Source organism: Dipodomys merriami, unplaced genomic scaffold (assembly GCF_024711535.1).
Source record: "Dipodomys merriami isolate MVZ:Mamm:240054 unplaced genomic scaffold, mDipMer1.0.p SCAF_6, whole genome shotgun sequence".
Classification (NCBI taxonomy): domain Eukaryota; kingdom Metazoa; phylum Chordata; class Mammalia; order Rodentia; family Heteromyidae; genus Dipodomys; species Dipodomys merriami.
The window spans coordinates 35,802,150-35,828,191 of NW_027206179.1; the positions used below are offsets into that span (position 1 = coordinate 35,802,150).

Consider the following 26,042-nt stretch of genomic DNA (forward strand, 5'->3'; position numbering starts at 1 on the left):
ATCCTATGATAAATATACTTGAACCTGTTGATATATTATGAGTGTATATATGTTTGTGTGCTATGGATGAGTATGTATTTACATATGTCCTTGATTCTGTCTTTTAAACACATCTACATAAAATATATTTGTATTTATACATACTCGTATATAGGTATTTATGGAATTGCTTCTCAGTGTAGACTTTAACACACTGGGTATACAAAATAAGTAATATTTCTTTGCTTCAAGAGGATCTTAGTCTGGTCAATAGAAAAGAAGCAGATAAACACATTGATTGATCGAAGCAGAGAAATATGTTGATAATGAGAGATGCTACCATTAAACCCTGTCAACTCTTTGCAGGACAAAGGATTGTGGTGAATAAAGGCTAGGAGAAAGAAGAATTTGTTAAACCACTGCTAGTTCAAGGTAAGGAACATCAAGTTAATAGAAAGTAATTACAACTCCACCCTATAAATAGCAGAGCATTCTGGAGCTACTAAGGGAAATGTGTGTGAGATTTCTTTTGTGTCACTATATTGGTTCGCCATTTGGGTGATTTCTTTCAATGTTGCATACTTCTTTTAAAAGTGTGATACACTTGGAAAATTTATTCAGACAGCAAAAGAGTACAAACTCTCCATCACACTGAACACCACTGTTCCTGGGACTAAGGGGAAATATAGTAGTGTTGAAAATTGAGACTTTTTGTCAATATTCTCTTCCTCCCAATATTGACATCCTCACTCCCAAACCCTGATTTTGACATTCTGACATCTAAACAAATGCTTTTTTCCCAAGATATTGTCTTCTATATTATTTACTCTGTTTTCCAAAGATCTGTTCCTCCATTCTGAGACATCTACCCACAAATTAATCAACTACTAATTTTTAATAAATACTTCTCGTTTTTGTAGCATTGTATGAAGTTACAATGGATTTCACAGCTCCAGTGATTTCCTGAAGCTCCAAGGACCTTTCTGTGAACTACTGATCAGTGTCAAGACTTAGATTTTATACTAGGCATAATTTTGCTGACATATAATCCCAGCTTCTTGACAGAGATTTAATGTTCATGGGCTGAGGCAAAGAAATTAGCTCTAGCTCAAGAAGCTGGTGTGTAGTGGTACACACCTGTGGTCTCTGACAGCCAAAAGGCAGAAGTAGGAGAATAGAAATGCAAGTGCATTGCAGTAGGTAATATGAACCCTAATTGATAAACAAATTAAAGGACTGGGGCAATGGCCCAAATGGTAAAGTACTTGACTAGCAAGCATGAAGCTGGAGTTCAACCCCAAAACCAGGAAGAAAGGAGAAAAAGACAGAGAGAGACAGAGACAGAGAGACAGAGAGACAGAGAGAGACACACAGAAAGAGACAGAGACAGAAAGAGAGACAGAGAGAGATAGAGACAGAGAGACAGAGACAGAGAGACAGAGAGATGGAAACAAAGAGATAGAGGAAAGGAAGGAGGGAGAGAGAGAAGGTGAGGGAGAGGGGGAAGGAGGGAGGGATAGAGAGAAGGAGATAGAGGAGACAGAAGAAAAGAAGAAAGAAGGAAAACAAGAGGAAAAGGAGGAAGATGAGGAGATCAAGGAAGATAAGAGGAGAGAGAGAGATTGAGAGAGAGAGAGAGAGAGAGAGAGAGAGAATCACAGAAGCTGAACCAAGAAAAAATAAGATGTGGACAGGATTCAGAATATATTTCAGAAGCATTATTCAGAGGATTTTCATAAATTAGAGAACAGTTTGGGGGGTAGGGTCAAGGGATGGAAGAATGGAGAATGGAAATCACAATTCTATTATAATGTTTAGTTTGAGATGTCCTCAACATCACAGTGAAGATCTCATGGAAAATATGTGTAAGGTCCGCTCCTGGATGGCGAGCAGACTCCACCCTCCTCGCAGCAAAGTCTCCACCCAGTACCTGCGTTACCTAGGCAACTGGGACACCTGGAAGAGGTCACATCTGAATTTGATGTGGCCACACCTTTCCCCGCCCATACCCTACATAAGGCCTAGCCCAGGCCCAGACGCTCTCTTGCTCTCTTGCTGCCCCCTTTTTTCTCTCTCTGTTCGTTTCTAGCTCTTGCTGCTCTTCTCTTGCTCTCTTGCTCTCTCTCTTTCCCAGCCACGTGGAGTGCCAACCTTGCCTGGTCCCAGCAGGTCTACCCCTTACCTGAATACCACGTGAGTGCTACTGTTCTTACCCCTCTCTCTGCTCTTTTCTCTCTCTTTCCTCTCTTCCCAGCTCTCTCTCTCATTCCCAGGCCTTTCCCAGCCACGTGGAGTGCCACCCTTGCCTGGTCCAAGCAGGTCTACTGAATAAACCTACCACTTATCTGAATACCACGTGCGTGCTGGTGCTGTTCTTACTCGCCTACCTCTTTTAAAAACCTAACATAAATGGTGCCGTGACTCGGATAAAGGCTTAAAGTCAGGATAGCTGGGATTTCTCTGTTTTTTTTTCCCTCGTTTTTCTTTTTCTTTTTTTTTTTGTTCTTCCTTTTTTGCTCTGAGGAATACCCGCAGTTCTGACGGCCTTTTGCGAACCCATCTGTCTGCGGTGGAATCAACGCATCGATACCATTGCTGCCTTCACATCCACGTCCACACTTCTCTACTCTGGTGAGTGAAACTACTCTACGGCTCTCTGTTACTCAGTCTCTGTCCAGACGTGGCGCTACGCCAGAGAGCTCCTACGGCCTTTAGCTGAAAGGCGGTCACCTCTGAAGCCGAGGACGCTTGGCTTTGGGGGCTTGGCCATTTCTCTCTAGAGGGCTCTGGGGGAAGTCGGGACGCCGCTTCTGCCTGGTCAGCTCTCCTTCACTCACCAGACTGACTCTCCTACTCATTTAATGGGGTGCTACGAATCACGCCTGAGCCGTGAAACCCCTTTGAAATGTCTCCCGCGCTCCCTGGAAAGCCAGAGAGCCTCATTTTTATGCCATTCTCAGAAGCACAGTTTTTGCTACTGCAATGGTAAATGGTCAGAAGTTTAATTTCAGGCTCTTTGCTCTCTCTGCCATTCATGGGCAACTTTCTACCCTTTTTTTCTACAACTTTTTGGCTTGTGCCTTGAAGAGTGCGACGCAGGCTGGGTCCCAGGGACCCCCCTCTAGGTTCCCTCTCAAAGGCTAGCCAATGTAGGCTTAATCTATTCAGGCTTTCTTTGCATTCTTTCAGAAATTCGCCATCTTGAATCCGCCATCTTGGCCACGTGGTGGGTTAAGGGTTTGGCCCCATCTGACCCTTAACCTTCCACTAAGTTTACTACTCCATCTATTCTAAGGTGCCTTGCTAACAAGTTGCTGTTTTCACAGGCCCTAGTAACTGAGGCCCAACCATCTGATGTGCTTTGTTAGCAAAGATGTCTAAATGTTGTCAAAATTTTAGGTTTTGAGTTTTGCCTTTTTTGTTTTGTGTTGTGTATTCTACTACTGACTACATGGTTCTAAAATACTGGGCATATCTGTGCTAAAATTCTCATCACATCTAATGAGTTTTGTCATTTCAAAATATTTGTTGGCAATTCTTGATAAGAACCAGGTAAGCTCTACTTATTCTACTTGATCTCCTTGTTGCTTTAATTGGAAATAATAAAGGGCTTTTGTGGCAAAGATTTCAGTTCAAAGCCAGCTCGGGCTAAAAAATCCCTAAGACTCCGTCTCCCAGCTAAACTCTGCAAGTGGTACTATAACTCAGTGTGGCAGAGTGCTAGCCTTGAGCAGAAGTGCTCAGGGACAGTGCCCAGGCCTTGAGTTCAAACCTCCTTAAATACTAGTGGTACTATAACTCAAAGTGGTTCAGTGCTAGCCTTGAGCGGAAGCGCTCAGGGACAGTGCCCAGGCCTTGAGTTCAAATCTTGAATACCAACTGGGACAAGCCATCCCAGCAACGAGCACCTAGACTCAGCCAGTCTAGGGAACAAGGGAACGTTGAAAGGAGTAAGAGGAGATGATGTCACATCAGCTACTTTGTGCCTGCCCTTTCAAAATTAACCTGAGCCGGGAGGTCAGTAGAAGTAAGAAGCCTGCCCATCCAATGTCTATACCTGTCTACCTATTAACTGAACAGGAATTTATATTCTTGCCTTTGTCACCTGACTTCTCTACCTAGTCGCCAGATGTCAGAAGTAACTAGGGACATTTCTACCAACATTTTCAGCCCCAAGTCCTTCCTCTTGCCATTTATTTGCTCTCTAGTATTTTTTTTCCAGCCCCTCAATGCTCATGAGACTTCTCCAGATTTCATCTAAGGACTCACGCCACCAAGGGACAGCTGCTGCTCACTGCCTTCTCTGGGAGGAGACCAAATTCCAGCCTTTTACCCCTATTGTCGACGCCCCTTGTCAGCAGGAAGTAGCCAGAGAGAATCCTCGCCCTATTTCATGATTATTAAAAGGCTGGAATGTAAGGTCCGCTCCTGGATGGCGAGCAGACTCCACCCTCCTCGCAGCAAAGTCTCCACCCAGTACCTGCGTTACCTAGGCAACTGGGACACCTGGAAGAGGTCACATCTGAATTTGATGTGGCCACACCTTTCCCCGCCCATACCCTACATAAGGCCTAGCCCAGGCCCAGACGCTCTCTTGCTCTCTTGCTGCCCCCTTTTTTCTCTCTCTGTTCGTTTCTAGCTCTTGCTGCTCTTCTCTTGCTCTCTTGCTCTCTCTCTTTCCCAGCCACGTGGAGTGCCAACCTTGCCTGGTCCCAGCAGGTCTACCCCTTACCTGAATACCACGTGAGTGCTACTGTTCTTACCCCTCTCTCTGCTCTTTTCTCTCTCTTTCCTCTCTTCCCAGCTCTCTCTCTCATTCCCAGGCCTTTCCCAGCCACGTGGAGTGCCACCCTTGCCTGGTCCAAGCAGGTCTACTGAATAAACCTACCACTTATCTGAATACCACGTGCGTGCTGGTGCTGTTCTTACTCGCCTACCTCTTTTTAAAAACCTAACAATATGGATATGTGAATCTTGACCTCAGAGAACAGAAATAAATTTGAGACTCAACTACAGTCAAATGGTATTAACTCCATACGTTGAGGATAGTTTTGCAGAAATGGAAAAATAAGGGCAAAAGAAATGGGAAGAATTCCAAGCACTGAGCTCCTTGTCTTTATTATCTCATGTAAATGCTCAATATGCTAATGATTTAGATGTAAAACAGAGACCTGGGTAAGAGCGATAACTTGACCTACAATTTTTACTTGAACAAAGTAAAGATTTAATCTCTATTCCAAAGTACCAAAAGCTTTTCTTAGCTATAATGCTACAAAAGGAACTTTCATCAATGCAATGGTTAAGAAGTAGTTTTTGTCTTTTTTGAGATCAAGCAAAACATATTACAAATGACAAATGGAAACATAGAATAATGGCCAAACTATGAATAAAAATGCCATGAGTAAGGCATATTATAATGCATTTTACTTTGATCCTTGATAAGTCCTAGCTGAAATGGGGATTATGTCATTTAGATCTTAAAAGATTTAGCTGAAGAATCTGATAAATGCAAATCCATGATTGCAGTTATCTTAAAATAACTCACTCAATTAGCAGTAAGTATGTGTAGAGGGGGCAGGGTATGGCAGTGGAATCACTATATGAATGATGCATAGCTTTTGGCATGCTAACAAGGGCTATAAAGCAGGAATGGAGGATGTCAGCATGCACACATACAATCACACAGCTGTTGCTTGCAAATTGGAAAGAAAAATATTACCAGGCAAGCATTAGCAAAACTAAACCAGAATTTTAGGACTGCCAGAAACCCCCCCCCCAAATTATCAGAAAGAAGAGAAAGAAGGAAATGAACTAAGAGCTAAATATCTGATTGCAAGAAGTTCATGCAAAAAGACTGCATACTTTAAAAGACTTCCTTAAAATATATAAAAATTAGAAACAAAATAGTTTTATAAAATATTGAATTTGACCAAGATGTCGGTTTTTGCCTCAGACAAAATCCAAAATCTGAATATGTTCCATTATCATGCAGTTCCTTCCAGACAAATTGTTTGATTAAAATTTAAAAAAAAAACAGAAAAATAGATTTCTACAATGATCATATGATCACCCCTACAGTAAAGTCTGGAGAGTGGGAAATTTTCGGTTATTTGTGCATTTATTCTAGGCAGACATCCTGATTTCTAATCCCTGCTCCTCTTGATGAACTGTGTAAAATTGGCCAAGGCAATTACCCAAGCATTACATTCCACATATCTTACAGATATGGGTGGGAAGGTAATAGAAGAGAGAATCAGAAACAGAAAAAGAAAAAACAAAATAACTCTGGTGTGACCTTGCAACCAGCCAGGGTTGGAGATTTTACTGAACCAATGAGTTTAATCATTACTAGGGTCCAAATTCTCATCTTTCCTGCATTAAAACCCCTTCCTTGCACTAGAACAATGAAGGAAAGTCATTGGATCTGTAGTTTGATCTAAGAAGGTTTTTAGGATGCCAAAAGCTAGTTGGCACCCTATCAATGTTTCATAAAATCACATCTTTGTTTCCTAAGAAGTTTTTTTTTTAATTTTTTTTTTTTAGTGTTCTCTTTTTGATCTTCAGTTCCAATGATCATTCTGGAAATGTATTTGTGTATTTTGGGCTATCCCTAATTCATCCACATCTTTCATCTCTGGGAGAACATCAGCTGGATTTACAGGAAAAAAAAGAATATTCTCTCAAAGATGAAATCTAAACATTTTTCTTATGAAATGAAATGTCTCTCCTCCTGTTTTTTTCGTTCTTATTCTTTTCTTTTTTCTTTATTTTTACAAATGTACACTATCTCTCAAGTCATTTTGTAGCTATTGAGTATTCATATTAAGATGTGTGAATTAACATTCGTAATAACTTTGTAGTCTTATTTTTATATCTGTTGATGACAATAAATGGATTAAAATGATATAACCCTAAGAGAATAAATACCAGCTGGGTGCCGGTGGCTCATGCCTGTAATCCTAGCTACTCAGGAGGCTGAGTTCTGAGGATCATGGTTCAAAGCCAGCCCAGGCAGAAAAGTCTGTGAGACTGTGACTCCAATGAACCACTAGAAAACCAGAAGTGGCTCTGTGGTTCTTCGCCTTGAGCTGAAGAGCGCAGGGATAGTGCCCAGGCTCAGAGTTCAAGCTCCACGACTGACCAAAAGAGAGAGAGAGAGAGAGAGAGAGAGAGAGAGAGAGAGAGAGAGAGAGAGAGAGAGAGAGAGAGAGAGACAGAGAGAGAGAGAGACAGAGAGAGAGAGAGAGAGAGAACACATACCTCTAGAATGATAATTCATAATTGCTATTCAGGACTGTTGCCATAATTGTAAAACAAATTCCTCTTGCCTTCAAAGAAATGATGAACTGAATTTTATCAACACCACCTTGAGCTAGAATCCACAGTTTTCAGGTGTCTTCTCATCTTCCTTGTTTTTATCTATCTTTAGTAGATTCCTTAAAGATGACACCACTGACAGCTCCCACAGCACACTAATGCAATTGTCTTCAAACCAGTCCTGTCATATTGATGCAGCACTACGTATGGCATATTAGATTTAGGCTTAAAGTATTCAATACAAGGAAAGACGTATCACTATCACTATATTAAATTCCTTCCATAGCCAACAAACCCATTATCATCTTTTAAAGCCATAGAAAGTTAAGATTAAAACAAATGGAGTAAGTTTTAAAGACAAGCAAGAAAGCTATAATCTGGCTGAAACTAAAATGTTATGTTTACATCTTATAATATAGCCTGGTGGGTCTCAGACTCATAGTAGTTATAGTACTTATAGTATTTATAGATTTACTGTATATTGTGGGCCATTTCTTCTAGAGCTTTGCACTACAGTTGTGCAATCAGTATCTATCACAGGAATAACAGCTTTCCTTTCCCTGCAACTTCTAAGTCTCTTCCTAGGCCTGAGCCCTGACCAGAACCTTCATGAAGTATGAAGAGTGTTGCAGTATTGATTTACTTTTGTCATCCTTTTGTCCTTACCTAACCTTCTTATATTGATCATACTTAGTTATTGACCTCATTTATCTTCTCATGTGACCCCTGCCAAGGAATTGTCACTCCAACATTTTGCCACGGCTCATCTTTATAGTAATTTTCTGTCTACTCTTTCACTGCTGTTAGTGTCAATAGATAAACCACAACAACCAGGTTTTTTAAAAATCAGCTATGATTTTTAGGCCTGGGATTTGAACTCAGGACCTCACACTTGCTAGGCTACTTCTTGAGTCATGTCTCCAGTTATTTTTGTTCAGATAAGGTCTCACTAACCTCAGACTATGATCCTCTTACCTACAGACTCCCTTAGTATATTTACAGTTAGTTTATTGGTTGAGGTGAAGGACCCAATAACTTTTTGCCCCAGGCCAACCTTGAACCATGTTTTCCCCAATCATTGCCTTCCAAGCAGACAAAATTAGACACAAACTACAACTTTCTTAGCTTTGATAGCCTACTATTTCTCTCTGACTCAAAAGTCCAATTTCCTATATCTTTATCTTACTGGATTTTCAGGAAACAACAACAATAACACATTGTCCAATCCAATAACTACCAATAGCTAAGTTCTGAATAGTAAAGTTCTTTTAGAGTGGCTCAATAAAGAAAAAAAATGGTTTTTGTTCCAATCCTGAATTCAGATTCTGACCTCACCATTGATTATATTTATGAATGTGCAAGTAACCCAGTGTCTCTGTTATTGTTGTCATCATTGGCCCAAGGATTATTGTTATAATGAAGTATCATTCTATATGGCAACTGCCCAGCAGCAATTAAGATGATATGTCTCTGTGTTCAGTGTCAATAAATTTCTTACCTTTTTTCATTTCAGAATATAATTTTCTTCTTGTTTTCAAATTCTTCTACTATTTATTTATTTTCAGCTTGGAGTATATAAATCTTTTTAGAGTTAAATATGATTCCAATTGGAGAAACAGATTTGTTTGAATATCTGCAAAATTAGCTATTTGCTCCATTTGTTACTTTTTCCAAAGTATATTCACTCAATCTTTGCTGTGCGAAGCAAGAGAATAGAATTGTAACTACAAAAAGACAAAGAGAACTAAGGCAGATATAATTAATATAATAAAGATAATACACTATTTTGAATTGAAGGAAAGATATTTAGATAAGTAGGTAGATGATGAATAGTGATAGGTTTTATTTTCAGTTTAATTATTTCTTAATTAAAAAAGAGGTAAGCAGTATAACTCACAACTAATTTTAAAAGTCAACTTTAAAGTAGAACAGCAGCAATAGTAGCTTAACTTTTTTATTATTGTGAAAATACTGTACAATTACATGGGCAAGATAATGAGTACATTTCTTATCAAGCATTGTAGCCTCCTCCTTTGTTTCCCCTTCCCATCCCTTCCCATCCTCCTTCCCTCCCCCACCAAATCCTCCTCTCCCCTCCCCCCCACCAAAGTTGTAAAGTTCATTTTTGACATAACAACTTGTACATCTCATTGTTGCAATGGGTCCACCTGTATCTCTATTTAAACAATTTGTTTTTCCCCTTCCCCTCCACAAATTATACCAACATCAAATACAGTGAAAGCAGGGGTTATACCGTGGGGGAGGGACATACAAAGCAATAAAGAAATCATCTTTTAAATATGTTAGAAACAACCGCATGAAAAAAAAACATTTGAATACACGTTTTAGGGTTCATTTCCCTAACATCAACTTATCTGACCTTTTCTGCTTGACTCAGATATATACTAGCTGTTGCAAATAAGGGAAACCATGGGACCTATGTTTCTTTGGGCCTGGCTTACTTCACTTAATATTATTTTTTCCAAGTCTTTCCATTTCCTAACAAATGGGGCAATGTCATTCTTTCTGATGGAGGCATAGAATTCCATTGTGTATATGTACCACATTTTCTTGATCCATTCATTTACTGAGGGGCATCTGGGCTGGTTCCATATTTTAGCTATGGTAAATAATGCTGCAATAAACATAGTTGTGCTGGTAGCTTTAGTGTGGTCTTGTTTGTGATCATTTGGGTAAATGTCCAAAAGTGGGATTGCTGGGTCATAGGGGAGCTGTATGTGGAGTCTTTTGAGGAACCTCCATACTACTTTCCAAAGTGGTTGAACAAGTTTATACTCACACCAACAATGCAGTAGGGTTCTCTTCTGTCCCACATCCCCTCCAGCATCTGTTGTTATTAGAGTTCTTGATTATAGCCATTCTAACTGGGGTGAGGTGGTATCTCAATGTTGTTTTGATTTGCATTTCTTTTATGGCTAGAGAGGTTGAGCATTTCTTCATGTGTGTATTGGCCATCCTTCTTTCCTCTTCAGAGAAGTTTCTCTTTAAGTCTTTAGCCCACTTATTTATTGGGCAGTTGTTTCTGTGAAGATTTGTTGTTGGAGGATTTAATTTTTTGAGTTCCAAGTATATTTTAGATATGAGACCCTTGTCCATTCTATGGCCAGTGAGGATCGTCTCCTAATCCGTGGACTTTCTATTGATCTTGCTAGCTATGTCCTTTGCCACCTGGATTGGAAAGATCAACATTGTGAAAGGCTATCTACAAATTCAATGCAATACCTATCAATATTCCAACCTCATTCTTCAAGGAAATAGAAGAGGCAATCCAAAAATTCATATGGAACAATAAAAGACCCCGAATAGCAAAAACGATCCTCGACAGAAAGAACAATGCTGGAGGAATATCAATACCAAATTTCAAATTCTACTACAAAGCCATAGTAATCAAAACAGCTTGGTACTGGCACAAGAACAGACCTCAGGACCAATGGAACAGAATTGAAATCCTAGAAATGAACTCACAGACCTATAGCCATCTAATCTTTGATAAGGGAGCTAAAAAAAATAGAATGGAAGAAAGACATCCTTTTCAGTAAATGGTGCTGGCAAAATTGGTTAATCACTTGTAGAAAACTAAAGCTAGATCCTTATATATCACCCTGCACCAGAATCAACTCCAAATGGATCAAAGACCTTGGAGTCAAAGCAGACACTCTGAAAACATTACAGGATGGAATAGGAGAAACCGTAGGTCTTGTTGGCACAGGCCAAAATTTTCTTAATAGAGACCCAGAAACACAACAAATCAAAGAAAGGTTGGACAAATGGGATTGTATGAAGTAGCTTAACTTTTATTGACATTTTCTTTCATTTTTTCAGTCACCTTATTTCATTTGTATTCCAGCACTCAGCAAACTTATGTTCTGACTGATTACAAACAGCACATGAAACAGAGGATGCAGATGTGTATATTAAAATATATTTCACATGTAGGAAGAAAAACTAAAAACCTATTGTGAACTAAGACTCATCATTTCAGCATAAACTATTAGTTTACTGCTATCACTGTGAAGTCAATAACATGTGCTCTGAAGAAGACACATAAATAGACATGTGACATGTTGCTATTAGTCACCCTGAGCAGCTGAGTAGAGCTGGAATCCAAACACTCATTTCTTACGAAGGCAATGTAGGCAGATGCCTACGTGGTGTAATTTGAAGATGACATTTTTGTTTCCCTCCCCAAAATACCTCCATCAAATTTTATTCTTTTAACAAACTGATCTTGGAAAATGTAAATATTCTAGAAGGCCTATGACAGCAGGAGAGCCAACAAGCCTTAGTCTATATTTTTTGTAAATTATATTTGTATTATCTTTAAGTAGTTGTACAAAAAGGTTACCATTCTACATGTCAGTTTATGAGTATAATGCATCTTTTTTTTTTGTTTAGATTTGTTTTGGGTTAGCTGTAGGGCTTGAACTCAGGGCCTGGGCACTGTCCCTGAGCTGTTGTACTCAAGAATTGCATTCTCCCACTTTGAGCCATAGCTCCCTTTCTGGTTTTCTGGTGGTTAATTGTAGATAAGCCTCTCATGGACTTTCCTGCCTGGGCTGGCTTCAAACTGCAATCCTCAGATCTCAGCCTCCTGAGTAGCTAGGATTACAGGCATCCTTTGATGCAGTAGTAGAGATTCAGAACTTGAGAGTGGACATGTTCTTCCATGACATTTAGTTCAGTTTCTAGCCCCATCTTTCGGCCCTTATTTATCTCAGACAGGGGGTCTTCTGAGGGGGTCTTTGGCCAGTAGATAACTCTACTGGCAACCATCTCTTTGGGAAGAAAGATTGTTTGGAGGCACAGTGACAAAGGCCATATCTCTGGAACTTGAGTTGGACCAACATGGCACAGCTAATGAAAGTTCCATCCCATTCTGGGTGTGAAAACAAGCAAATTATGATGACTTTTGAGGGATATAAATCAGCATCTATTAAAAAATAAAATGCCTGCTTATATAGTTGTTGAGACTGATTGCAATAATGTCACAATTGTCCAGGGCCGTATCGAGTGAGCAGTCAAAACTTAAATGTTGTTTTCTACTCTATCCAGTGTCCTTCTTACTAATTTCTTCTAGTTTTATGTCTTTCTTTTAGCTCCCCTCTCCTTTTCTCTGTCCTTCCCTTCTTCTCTTCTTTGTTTCATTTTACTTTATTTACTATAGTTAATAATAATCTACCATTGTCATGACAATGTGAAAAAAATCATGAAGCTACTTAGACATAACTTGTTTTTCTTAAACTGATATTAATGCCTCTAAAGACCAATTTATTCCTAATACCCACAATCTCTCTGTATAATCTCTAATAAACTTCTTCAGAACTTTGCCTGATATTCAAATGAGTTTTTCTTCATTTCCTTTTCTCTTTCAAAACATGATAGTACTTGCTTTTATCCTTGCATTTATTTCATAAATTAATTTGTCATTACCTCAGTAATGACAGTAGATAAGGTCTAAAATGTGATTGCTATAAGGATATAATTTATCTAAGATTTTTCAATGGTCTTACCATGTTATTACTCTGTTCTTCATTCTCTTCTACCTAGCTTACTGATTTCAATATGAATAATTTTCCTCAAGTGAAAAAAGAGTGAACTCAGTTTTTCCTCTATCATTTGTTTGTATTGGACCATCTGTTCCAAAAACTTAAGGTACTCCTTTTTTGTTCAGTTTTATTCCAAACACACTTGAATAAATCTCTTTAAGTTCTCTGTCATCTTTCTGAAGTCTTGTTTTCTTGTTTTGATATCCCTTGGAATAGACTCAGAGTATCATAATACTCCTACAGATTCATCTCTGGGTAAACTTTCCTTTTCCTCTTTTGTAGTTCTTGATAATCCAGTCTCTCTGCCTTTGTGGCTCTCTTAGACATTGTGCCTCTTTTTTAATACGCATTTCTGTATTCAAACAAGTATTTTAAAATTAAATTTAAATACCCCCCCCCCGGAATTACAACATCTTCCTTGGATCTGACTTCGGGGAATCATGTTCTTTCTTTGCTAGGCACCAACTATATAAAAATCCTGGGTAAGTTATAGATCTGTGTGGTTTACAATACTTAAATAGAACTGTAAAAAAAAAAAAAAGGTAGAAAGTATGATATTCTCTTACTATAGTTCGCTCAGCAATTGCACAGGCCTAGTACATAAATGTATTTTGTGAGAACTTATTAACCTCAACCATTGAATAAACACAAACTTTGAGTGTTTGCCCTTGGCCTTGTGCAAAGTTCAAGTGCTTGAGTCTTCTGCATACTCACAAAAGTCTGAGAGTAAAACACAGGATATAATTATTCTTGTTCCTAATCCCTTTGCTCACAAACACAGTTCATCTGCTGTCTTTTTTAAGTATGAGTTTCTTTCAAGTAGATGATTTAGATGATACAAGACTAGGTACCAAAAAGGAAACAAAAAAAAGATTTTACCAACAAACTCCCAAACTCCTTCACTTATCCTTAAAATAAGAGGTTGGGGAAAAAAATACAAAAGCAGCTTATATGTGGTTGGCTCCACTTTCCTTCTCCAAAGGCAGTCATTGCTGTTTCTGAGGAGAGAGACTAGTTGTGACCCTTGGAAAACGAGTTACCCTCTTTAAAAGCATCAAGTTCCCACAACTCAGTTACACTGGATTGTCCGCGGGTTCTTTCTGCTTTGTCACTCACAGTTCCATACACAAGGAACACAAAGGCCTGGGCCCTTGGCCCATGAGATCCACAGCTTCTAAACTCAACTGCTCACTGGAATCTATTTCTTTCAAAGTTTCTAGTCAATATGCCGCTGTACTAAGGGTAAAGGCCACATCTGACTCCACTTCTACTAAATTATTCTCTAGAGGGAAAAAAAGCGTTCTGGTTTTGTTTTTATAGACCCAGAGGCATATCAGTTCCCATAGGGACAGTTGTGTGATTAAGGCAGTTTTACTTATGGAAAATATTTTACTTGTGGAAATGCTTTTGTTCCATCTTTCTCTATGAGGTCAGAGGAGACCCTGGTTTATTTTCATTATACCTATGTCATGGAGGTATAACTATTAATAAACTAATGTTTATTACGAAAACTTCCTTACCAAAACCTCTTCAACCCAGGCTCTAGAAAGCCTGTAAAACAACTTATCATTGGCCAGAGAAATGTTTTTCCTTCTTTTATAATAGGGAATAGGGAGTTTTCTCTCTAGCTCTTATTTTTAACTTTAAATTGGTATTTCCTTACAAGAGTTATACTGTTTATCACAAATGAGAATGACAAATGAAAATAAGTATTTGAGAGGAACAACAGATCCAAAATCAATAGCTGGTAGAACCAACAAAAATTATAAGGGAACATTTTAATTAATTTTTCCATCACAGAAGAACTATATCTACCTATAACTTCCTGCCCCACAAAAAATAAATAACTAAATAAAATGCAGTGAGGAAATCTTCTCTTGAAGAAACTATTCCATTTTGTTGAAATCTCTCATTTAGTCTAAGCTTTTCTTACAGAATTCAGTGATTCCTATTCTCTCTTCCCTCTGATTAAATTTCGTGGGCACATCTGTTACATAATGTATTGTGATTACACACCACTGCTAAAACTGTTTACAGAAAGCGTTTCATATCTCTTGGAATGGCTTCCTCCCAGAGAAACCATGTGAATTCGTTACAGTGTGTAAATGCTAAAACAGCACTAACTTATTAGAGCAATCTTCACAGCTCTAGACCCTGCATTTTATATTCAGATATTAAAATCTTTCAGAGGGACTTTGGCCCCTTTTCTTCCCTATATTGGTTCATTCGGATCTCCTGGTCCCTGGTTTTGCTGCTGACACATTTCCTATTTCTAACATAAATGTGTGATATTTATGGATAGACAAATGATAGGTAGACAGAGAGACTGATAAGAGATCTGACTCACTTGAAAACTACTCAATAAGGAAAAGGCTTATAAATTCTAACAGACTCCTTATTTTTTAAAAAAGAGAAACTACCAATGTAAGTCAATTACTGCATGAATTTGTACTTTACACATATTGGATCTACCAATGAATTTACCAATGTAAATTTAATTAATGCATGAATGTGTGCTCTGCACATATTTAACTGCTATATTATAAATTTGTATAATATAAATAATGATTCCAAAAATAGAATAAATTAAACTATTGTGTATAAATGTGTGCTCTACCAAGTGAAACTCCTTTGAACAACACACAGTTAAAAACTCAATGTCAGGAACATAAAACTGGTCCTATTTGAATGTTGATACTAGTGGCAGGAGTGGCAGTAATGGAGAGGGAGAAGGAAAGTGAAGATGGTCAAGATGCTTTATGTACATGTATGAAAGAGAAACAGTGGAGCTCGTTTGGATTGGGAAAGAAAGAAGAGTGGTGAGGAACAGTAAAGAACAGATGAGTGTGATCAAGGCACATTGTATGCATAGATGAGCACGTCAAAATGAAACCCGATACAACTAACTGATGTGAATAAAATAGGGGAAAAATAAAAATTAGAATAAAGTCATCTGTCCAGTGATAGATTGCAACATAACTGCAACGAGGAAAAAGACCAAAGTCCTCTGAGGGCAAAGGAAGATGGCAATGAGGCCCACAGAAAATATTGAAACAAGGTTGTAACCATGGCATTCATTTTGTCTCAACCAAGAAAACTTTCACTCCCCTTGTACCTAGTGCTTTTTTCAGGGTTGTGCCAGCTTCACTGTGGTTTCTACCAGGAAACATGATTTGAGCTCTCTCGCTCACCCATTTTCCACATTCAAATATCAGTGAATATATCTACCCAGTAGGTCCAAAAACAGATCCAGAAGTCTAGCCCATGGCGGCTAGGAGCTGTAGATTTTAGCTTTCTGTTTTCTGCAATGTAGGGAGGTATTCAAAACTATAAATACATTGAGCAAACCAGCCCACCACCTTGTGGTTTTCTTTACTTTCAACAATAAGCCTAGAATTGAATAATATGACTCACTTTAAATAGCACACATGTGTTTCCTTTTTTGTTTGTTTGTTTGTTTAACCGGTCTTTGGGCTTGATCTCTGGACCTGGGTGATTTCCCTGAGCTCCTTTGGCTCAAGGCTAACACTCTACCACTTCAGACACAGTACCACTTCTGGCTCTTACTGTGATTAATTGGAGATAAGAGTTTAACAGACTTTCCTACCTGGGCTGGCTTTGAACTGTTATTCTCAAATCTCAGCCTTATGAGTAGCTAGGATTACAGGCATTAGTTATTATCACCTGGCTATAAATATCCATTTCTTCACTTATCAGTATTAAGTGGGTATCTCTTAAGCATAAAATGTAAAATATCCTACTAACTTTAATATCTCTAAATAGGAAATGTGAAACAAATGCATTACAACCTCCATGTTTTCTTCCTATCTTTCCACTATTGATCATATTGCTATTTTTAAATAACCAAGGCTTGAAGCCTTTCCATTCTGTCATATAATAGGTATCCACTAAAGTGATTGTAGGTTATGGCTGTTTTCCATAGTTATGGATTTAGATATGCTGACAATCCTTTTGTACTACTGTATAGTTTTCTTTTTCTGACTTCATTAAGTTCATATACCTCATGTTTGGCTGTGTTTAAAGAACATGTATGACTACCTGGCAGCATATTTGTAAATAGTTGCAATAATATATAAAATACTTCATGCATGGTCACTACTCCTATTTTTGTGACTTTTCCAAACAAAGGGAAGCAAGTTAAAAAGACAAATTTGAGAGCAAAAATAAGATATATTAGTATACAAATTATGCCACAATGTAAATTCTGAACAAATTCTGAACTAGACTTTCTGAGATACCATATTATATTATGATAGCCATTTAGATAACATGTCATTTTGTGTCTCAGTCTAGTTATCTAGTTTAAGAGGCCTCAGTTCAACCATTTATAATTCAAAATAGCACAGTTCAGAAATCCCTTTAGCCTTTTACAGTCCTATCCAGATGAACAACCTGTAACTATTTTTAGAATCTAACTTTTCCTTCTTCCAGGTGCTGTTTCTTGACATGTTTCCTATGCTGTCAGTTGATGTACATGGCAGTAAAAGTCAATTAATTATAATATTAATCGAACAAAACCTCTCACTAAAAAGAGAAATCCATGGCATGCTTATCAAAATCGATGAGCACTGATTTTTATCTACAGTTGCAGAGTGGTAATGTCATTGAAGGTCTTTTGCAATATGTAAAATTAAGAGCTGAGTTTATTTGTATTTAAGTCCAGAGTCCTATTTTGGAAAACCCTATTTTGGAGCTATTTTGGTTATTTGAAAAAAAGGAAACCTGATTGGAGTATAAATATATATACACACATATATATATGCATATGCATACACCGTAGTATAATTTTCTCATAGCTTCTAAATTAAAATGACTGTGATTATTGAAACTAAAAGAAAAAATTTTACTTTTTAAAAACCACTCATGCATGCCTATGAGTTATTTAATAATGGTTTTACAGTGGTTAGAGGCTTCTAAAGCCATAGTCTGGAACATCCATAATTGGATATCATGGTTTTAGTTATATGAAATATGACTCAAGAAAATGTAAAACACTTATGAACCAACAAAGCAATCATTTCCCAAAACCCCTGAATCACTGATATTGGAGATGATGGGAATAGAGCAGTGGATATTAAAATATAAAGATTTGATCTGGGTGCTTGTGGCTCATACCTGTAATCCTAGCTACCCAAGAGGCTGAGATCTGAGGATGGCAGTTCAAAGTCAGCCCTGGCAGGGAAGTCTGTGAGTCTCTTATCTTCAATTAACCAACAGAAAACCAGAAATGGAGCTGTGGCTTAAAGCAGTAGAGCACTAGCCTTGAGTGAAAAAGCTCAGAGACAGCCCCTAGATCCTGAATTCAAGTCCCATGACCAACAAAAAACATAGACAGACAGACAGGCAGGCAGATAGATAGATAGATAGATAGATAGATAGATAGATAGATACATACATACATACATACATACATACATACATACATACATACATACATACATAGATAAATGAACAATATTATTGTAGAGAGATTAATACCTGCAGTTACATATTCTTCCTAAGACCACACAAATTGTGTTAGTTCAAGTAACAATTTCAAAAGAAAACTGTTGCCCACTAGCTCTGACTTTGAATCCCATTAAGGGAAGTGATAGCAGGAATGCTATTACAAAATTTTTAAACAAATCCTAAATTTCTTGCAGAAGAATGTGTTTTGCAAATTAGATTAGCATAAAGAAACGACTTTAGAGCTGGGAAAGTGGCTCAGTGGTAGAGCACTTGCCTTGCATGCATGAGGCCCTGGGTTCCATTCCTCAGCACCACATAAGCAAAAAGAAAAAAGCCTGAAGTGGCATTGTGGCTCAAGTGATAGAGCGCAGCCTTGAGCTGAAGAGCTGAGGGACAGCGCCCAGGCCCAGAGTTCAAGCCCCACGACCGGACCCAAATAAAAAAAAAAGAAACCACTATATACAATCATAGCAACCAGCTCAGGAAAATCCAATCCTTAGAAAACAAATAATCCTAATCCACACAAAGGATGTGATTCTATTTTTAATAATCTGTGGTATTTGTATGAGATTGAACTTGAAAGGAAAGCTCAGTCATTTGCACGTATGCTTGTGTGGAACAAGCTCTTGCAGCTATTAGCTGTATAACTGTGGGGAAAATTCCCATCTCTATAAGCATCCTACTGAGGTCATTCTGAGGTTCATAAAAGAAAATTCATGGAAAAGGATATAACTCTGTACAGATGGTATTATATTGTTTATGTTTTGAAAGAAATGGGACCAAATAATGTCTAAGCACACATCTATTAAATAGAGAAGAGTAAAATACTTTAAGGAAACACTTAAATCCAAATGCCTCAGTATGGATATATTTAACATTTTTATCACAATTTTCTTACTCTAGTTAAGAGAAGTTAATTATCAGCAGTGTATTGCCTACGCAGTAGTTTATCAACAGTGAAACTTAACACTCTCATTTGTGCTAAGATTCACTGATGATCGGTGGAATTTTAATTAAAGTGTAAAGTCTAATGCTACAGGCAAAATTGTTGAGATTTTTCTCTATATATTAAACCCAGGAAATAAAATTTGAGATATATTTCATCATACACAGTTATTATGTATCTATTAAATTAAAAATTTCAGAAAGAACTGCTTTAAGAAAATTTCTAACCATGTAAACTGAGTACTCATTCAATTTGTAGTATGATGATGTTGTGATACAACCATAGCTTCTATTTATGACTAAAAAGTCATTTGTATTTGACATTAGCTTCTTCATAATTATAGCATTATTTTATACCATTAAAACACTAAAATTATAAATAGAGGCTATAAAACATGAAGATAAAATCCCTAGATATAGGGATAATAAAATCCCCAAATAAAGATTATAACTTAGATTATTTTATGCATTCTATAATTTCACAAGACACATAAATTTACTTATGTATCCACCAAACTTTTCACCAATTGTTTCATAACATGAAATTAACTATGATAGATCTCTTGGGTAAATGACTATAGACTGCTTGTAATATCTGCAAAGACAAGCAAATTGACTAACTTGAAAAATTGGGCTTTTTCATATAAATTACCCAGAATTGGATCCTTATGCTAACTCAATTCCTCAGATAACACCAGCTCTATACTTTCTTTTACCTTTATAAGCACTGTCTTTCTTAATTTTGTATTATAGACATGGAGTGAGCCTTTTCTAGCACTGAAATTCAGCTTAAAATAGGCACTAATTTTAAATGGAAGTGTAGGATCATTTAGAAGCATTTCTTCTGCTGCTTTAAATGTATAGACTGATTGCATAATGACAAAAGTAGTCAGGTTGTTTAATTGGATGCAAAAGTACTCACTAGGGCAAAATCAAGAGTCTACTCAGGTGTGTCAGTCATTTGACGGTTCATACTAACCACACGTTCTCCCTGAATCTGTGACACTCCTTGTTGGTTCTAAAGCTTGCTCTTCACATCAACATTCTACTAGTAAAACATACATACTATACTCTTGTTGATAACCCAAATTTAGGAAATGTCCACATGTGTAGAGACATAATAACTGGACTCTGCTTAGGTATCTGATTTAATTAAAATTTAATTTTAAGACAAAAATATTCTCCCACCTTAGGGCCTTTGCATTTGCGGTTCTCAGGCACAGGTTTTATTTTTGATAATCAGGGCTAGGTTCTATACTGACCATTTAGGAAGGTCATTCTAGACTATTTGCTACAGTGTAACTTCATCCAGTCCTTACTAAATGCAACACCCTGTTTAATTTTTTTCCTGCTAGTTAACATTGCCATGCATAATGATTTATGCTGTTTTCTTTCTCTCCTCACTAGACTGTAACCTCCATGAGGACAGAGATATTGTTTCTTTTACTACTAGCATTTAAAAACGTGGTCTGGAATATGGGTAATGCTCAGAAAAGCTGAATAACTAAAATAAATTGACTAAGGTTGGCATGTGCTGAATATTTAAAACAAATTGATCATCTATTCATATTTTATTGATCACCAACAAAATTGGTCATAAGGATTTAAATCAATTTATGAAAGAAGGGCAAATTTATGACATGCAACTGACTGTTTACTACAATAGTCAGTCTAGCCACATCTTTGCCTTGCTACTAACCTGTGTCTCTGCACTTTCCCTTTCTCTGCTTCTTACAAAGACTTCCATTGGACTTCAAGTTCTAAGTCAGTATGATCTCGACATTTACTTTTTCTGATTTAATCTGAAGAAATAAATCATATCCCAAATACAGCCACATTTTGAAATTTGGGTAGATATGAATTTTTGGAGAACATTTTTTGGTTCATTGCAATAGTTAACCTGCCTATGTAATAATCTTCTCCCATATCCTATAGATTTTACATTTGGGAGGTGCGGTCTGCATCTTTTTTTTTCTCAATCTGAGTTAGAGCATGATTTCTTAATCCTGCGTAAAATGTTCTCCTCCGTATCTATATCAATTGGTTAAACCCTGTCGTTCACTCAGTTGATTCCTTTCATTCATCAAACCTATTTGCTTTCAACATTATACTATACCCTAAAGACTCAGTTACTTGATATTTTTCATTCCATCAGCCTTTACTCCAACTCTTTTCATATGGTAGGTTGGAAATTATAAAACTATTAACTTCAAAATATGGTGAGCTATCAGGAATTTCACATTGTTTAGTAACATATAGTTAGCTTCAGTCCTTCCGTCATTTCTTTCCCAAGCATCTCAATGCTGTGTCAACAAAATTATTGTCCATGTCCCGTTCTCTCATATTTGGTGTTTGGAAAATCAGACTGATGCTACTTTACAATCGTGGTTTCCACGAACTCTTGTGTGAGAGCTGCTGGGAGCAGCTCTTAGTCATCAGTTTCGTTGTTCTTCACAGTGACTATTTCAAACACTCTCCACTCTGTTCCTAGCTCCTACCTCCCACCACATCCTTCACACTCATCATGCTACCTGTCCTCCCACTCCTTAAAGGAAAACAAAGCCAACAAATGGAAATTTTCATGTTCTGTAATTCTATTTTTAAAAATGGATGCATGTACATTTTCTGGTTCCCACCCTATCACAATCATATCAACAACCTCCACTTTTTGGCTTTTCCACTTAGCAAACACTCACTTCATTTTCAAAGACATTCCTCCACTGATGATATCCTGGGTGCTAGTTCCTTGGAACACCTACTTCCTCAGCATTCATATCTTTATCAAGCACTTACTACAGACTCTGGGTAACAACCAATACTGTGAAGTTAATGAGGGACAAGATATGTAACTGCCACCGTATTCATGAAAGCCATAGTCTATTAAATGAGAAAATTGACTATGCTCTGCACTCATCAAGTATTTGTCTCTTCATTCTGTTTATAACATTTTTAAAAACCTCTTTTGTTAATTCTATCTTTATTCTATCGTCTCATAGCTTTCTTTAATTTTTCACACAGATCTTCAGTTGGATTTAGCAGAAATTTCCTAGGATCCAAGTCATAGAGATAGTCATTTTCTTTTGTTTTTCGGTCATGGGGCTTGAACTCTGGGCCTGGGCGCTTTCCCTGTGTTCTTCAGCTCAAGGCGAGAGCTCTACCGCTTGAGCCACAGCACCACTGCCAGTTTCCTAGTGGTTTATTGGAGATAGGAGTCCCACGGAGTTTCCTGCCTGGGCTGAGCTTTGAACTGTGATCCTCAGATCTCAGCCTCCTGAGTAGCTAGGATTATAGGCGTGAGTCATCGGCGCCTGGCTCTCATAGAGATATTCTTTACACTTTCATCGATCCCTAAGCCAAATTTTTCAAAATGACTATCCAGTTGGTACATCACCATTTCTTAAAAGACTAGTAATTGAGGATGTAAGTTTTGATATAATATGTATCAAATACAAAATTTTCATATCTATTTTATTCTGGATCTTCTACTAGCATTTCATTTTGATACTTATATTTTGTACCAGTTCCATGCTATTTGATTAGAGAAACCCAAAAACATATTTTAATATGCAAAACTCATTCTACTCCTGATATATCTAACTTTATTGCTTCCTTAGTTCTTCCTGTATATTGTTTCTAAAAAATATTGGGCAGTGTATATTAAAAGAAACGGGCTGAGAACGTGGCTTAGTGGTATAGCGCTTGCCTAGCATGCAAGAAGCCCTAGGTTTGATTCCTCAGTAACTCATAAACAGAAAAAGCTGGAAGTGGTGCTGTGGCTCAAGGGGTAGAGCACCGGTCTTGAGCAAAAGAAGCTCAGAGACAGTGCCCAGGCCCTGAGTTCAAGCCCCAGGACTGGAAAAAAAAAAATAAGCCTGAAGTACGTGAGGTTTATTGATAGAGCATTTGCATATGATGTGTGAAGCCCTTGGGTTCAAACCCTGATATACATATAAAAGAAAAGAAAATAGTGGTATTTTATTGTAACTACATTTTGCTTATCAATTAACTTATGGAGAGTTCATATCTTGATAATGTTGAATTATTTGATCCAAGAACAAACAGTTTTCATTTTGTTCAAGGATACTGTTGTGTTTTACAAAGATGGGCATATAATTTTTTGACTTTTTTGCTAAATTTACTTTTAAGTATTTTTATGTTATTGTTGTTAACAGGATTTTTTTCTACCTTTATATCTTATATCTGGTTATTTTCTGTAGATATGGAGTATTGATTTTTGTCTTTTAATTTTCTACATTACTTCCTTCCTAAATATTCTTGCACTTTTTATTGGTTTTATCATTGGTTCTGTAGATTTTCCAGATGCATTATCATATCATCTGCAAGTAATTTTACTTCATCATTTTCAATTTTTATTTCTCTAATCTTTTTTATTCCTTGGTTTTACTGGTTAATTTTTACAATAAACATTACATTGTACATTACATCTTTTGATATATTGGTAATTGTTGCCTTATTCCTAGCCACAGTAGTAAAGCCTCATTAAATAAGACATTAGATTTAGAATTGTTATGTACTTTTTTGTGAGTGTTCCAGTACTGGGATTTGAACTCAGAGCATGGGCACTCTCTCTGAGCTTCTTTGCTCAAGGCTAAAGCTCTACCACTTGAGCCACGGCTCTACTTCTAACTTTTTGGTGGCTATTTGGAGGTAAGAGGCCCAGACTGGCCTTGAACCTCAATCCTCAATCTCAGCCCCCTGTGTAGCTAGGATTGTAGACATGAGTCATCAGCTCCTGGCTAATGTTATGTATTTTTATAATCTTTGGAAGTACCATTATGTCCTAATTCCATATTGTTTTTTTTTGTTTGTGTGTTGGGGCGGGGGAGGGGGGTCATAGGGCTTGAACTCAGGGCCTAGGAGTTGTCCTTAAGCTTTTGTGCTTAAGGCTAACACTCTACCATTTGAGCCACAGCTCCATTTCCAGAATTTTTGGTAGTTAAAGATAAAAAGCCTCATGGGCTTTCTTGACCCAGCTGGCTTCAAACCACAATCCTTAGATCTCAACTTTCTAAGTAAATAGGATAGTAAGTGTGAGCCACTGACATAAACTGGCACCCAGCATATATATATATATATATATATATATATATATATATATATAATAGATACTGAGTTTTAGGCATTAGTGGAGACAAATACACATTTTTCTTTTTAGATATTCCAGCCTGTTGAATTTTAGAATTAAATATTCTAATTTTGAGTCATACTGGTATTTCTGGCATAAACATTACTTGGATAAACCACCACAGAACATGCCATAGGTCAATGATTTAAGCAACAGAAATGTAATTCTTGCAGCTCTGTAGCCTGGAACACCAATAGTCAGGATGGATTTTATTTTGAAGCCTTTTCTCTTGGCATATGGATTGGTTCACTGTATGTTCACATGACTACTTCATTGTATATTATATATGTCTCTTCTCATAAGGATTAAAATTCCATAGGATCAAAATTAAGCTGTTTAAGTTTAATTATTTTAATATAGATTCTATTTCAAAATACAGTCTCATTGGTGAGTATAGTTTCAACATATGAATGGTGGGTGGGGACTCAATTCTAGGGTCCATAATGTTCTGTCTCTGGCCCTGTGAAATTCATATCCTTATTGCTTGCAAAATATATTCATTCCATTCCATCAGTCTCAAATATCTTAACTCATTCAAGCAACCACTCTAAAGTTTAAAATTAAAATTCTTAAATATCATCTAATATGTGGATAAGACTCATGATATAATTCATCATAAAGGAATTTTTTCCAACTGTGAACCTAAGAAATCAGAAAATGTGTACACTTACATAAGAAAATATGAGATAGGCAGAGGACAAATATTCCCATTCCAGAAAGCAGAACAAGCAAGGAAGAAAGAGGAAGGGAAGGAGAGAAAGAGTGAGGGAGTGTAAAAGGAGAAAAAGAAAAGAAAAGAAGAGGAAGAAGGGGACTGGGAAGGTGGCTCAGTGGTAGAGCGCTTGCCTTGCATGCATGAGGCCCTGAGTTCGATTCTTCAGCACCACATAAGCAGAAAAAGCTGGACGTGGCGCTGTGGCTCAAGTGGTAGAGCGCTAGCCTTGAGCTGAAGAGCTGAGGGACAGCACCCAAGCCCAGAGTTCAGGCCCCACGATCAGACCACCCCCTCCCCAAAAAAAAAGAAAAGAAAGAAAGAGGAAGGAGGAAGGAAAAAAGGAAAGAAGGAAGATGGGAAGGCAAAGGGAGGAGGAGGGAGAGTGGAGGAAGAAAGGAAGGAAGGAGGGAGGGAGGGAAGGGGGAGGAGGATGGAAGGAGAAAGGAAGGGAAGAGGAGGAGGATGGGGGAGGGAGGTAGGGAGGGAGGAGAAAGTAGGAAAGAAATAATAAAAAAAAAAAAAAAGGATGGCTCTCAGTAAGCCTGAAATTTAGCAAGGCAAAATCCATTTGCTCTTTAGTGTGGAAAAAACGTGTACAAAGTTGTGCCCTTGAGGTTCATTGGAACCTTCCAGGCTCTGTGACAGAGTCTGCCTCGTGACAGAGGACTATTTCTGACCTCTGACCCCTAGAAGGAAATAGTCCTGCCTAGGCTTCTGAGAAATGTGGGAGGGCTGATGATATCCAAATCATCTAGAGTTTCCTCCCCGCACTTAAGGAATGGCACACATTTGTAGCCGAATCGTTCTGAGGTATAACCTGGCAGAATCCCAGAAGTCTGATAGCCTTGCTTTTCCAGGCCTGAATCTCCTGTCCCCACAGTGCAATCCGGCAGTGCTTCTGCTG

At 37.7% G+C, this 26,042-nt stretch overlaps 1 long non-coding RNA gene across 1 annotated transcript in view; it reads right to left on the reverse strand.

Moving 5' to 3' along the window:
• Window positions 1–9,447: 9,447 nt before the first annotated feature.
• The window catches only part of LOC138813520 (uncharacterized), a 122,266-nt gene continuing 105,671 nt past the window's right edge, over window positions 9,448–26,042 (reverse strand). Inside the window, exon 3 of the long non-coding RNA XR_011367834.1 lies at window positions 9,448–10,485. This is a non-coding gene — a long non-coding RNA (uncharacterized lncRNA). The remainder of the gene's footprint in view (window positions 10,486–26,042) is intronic.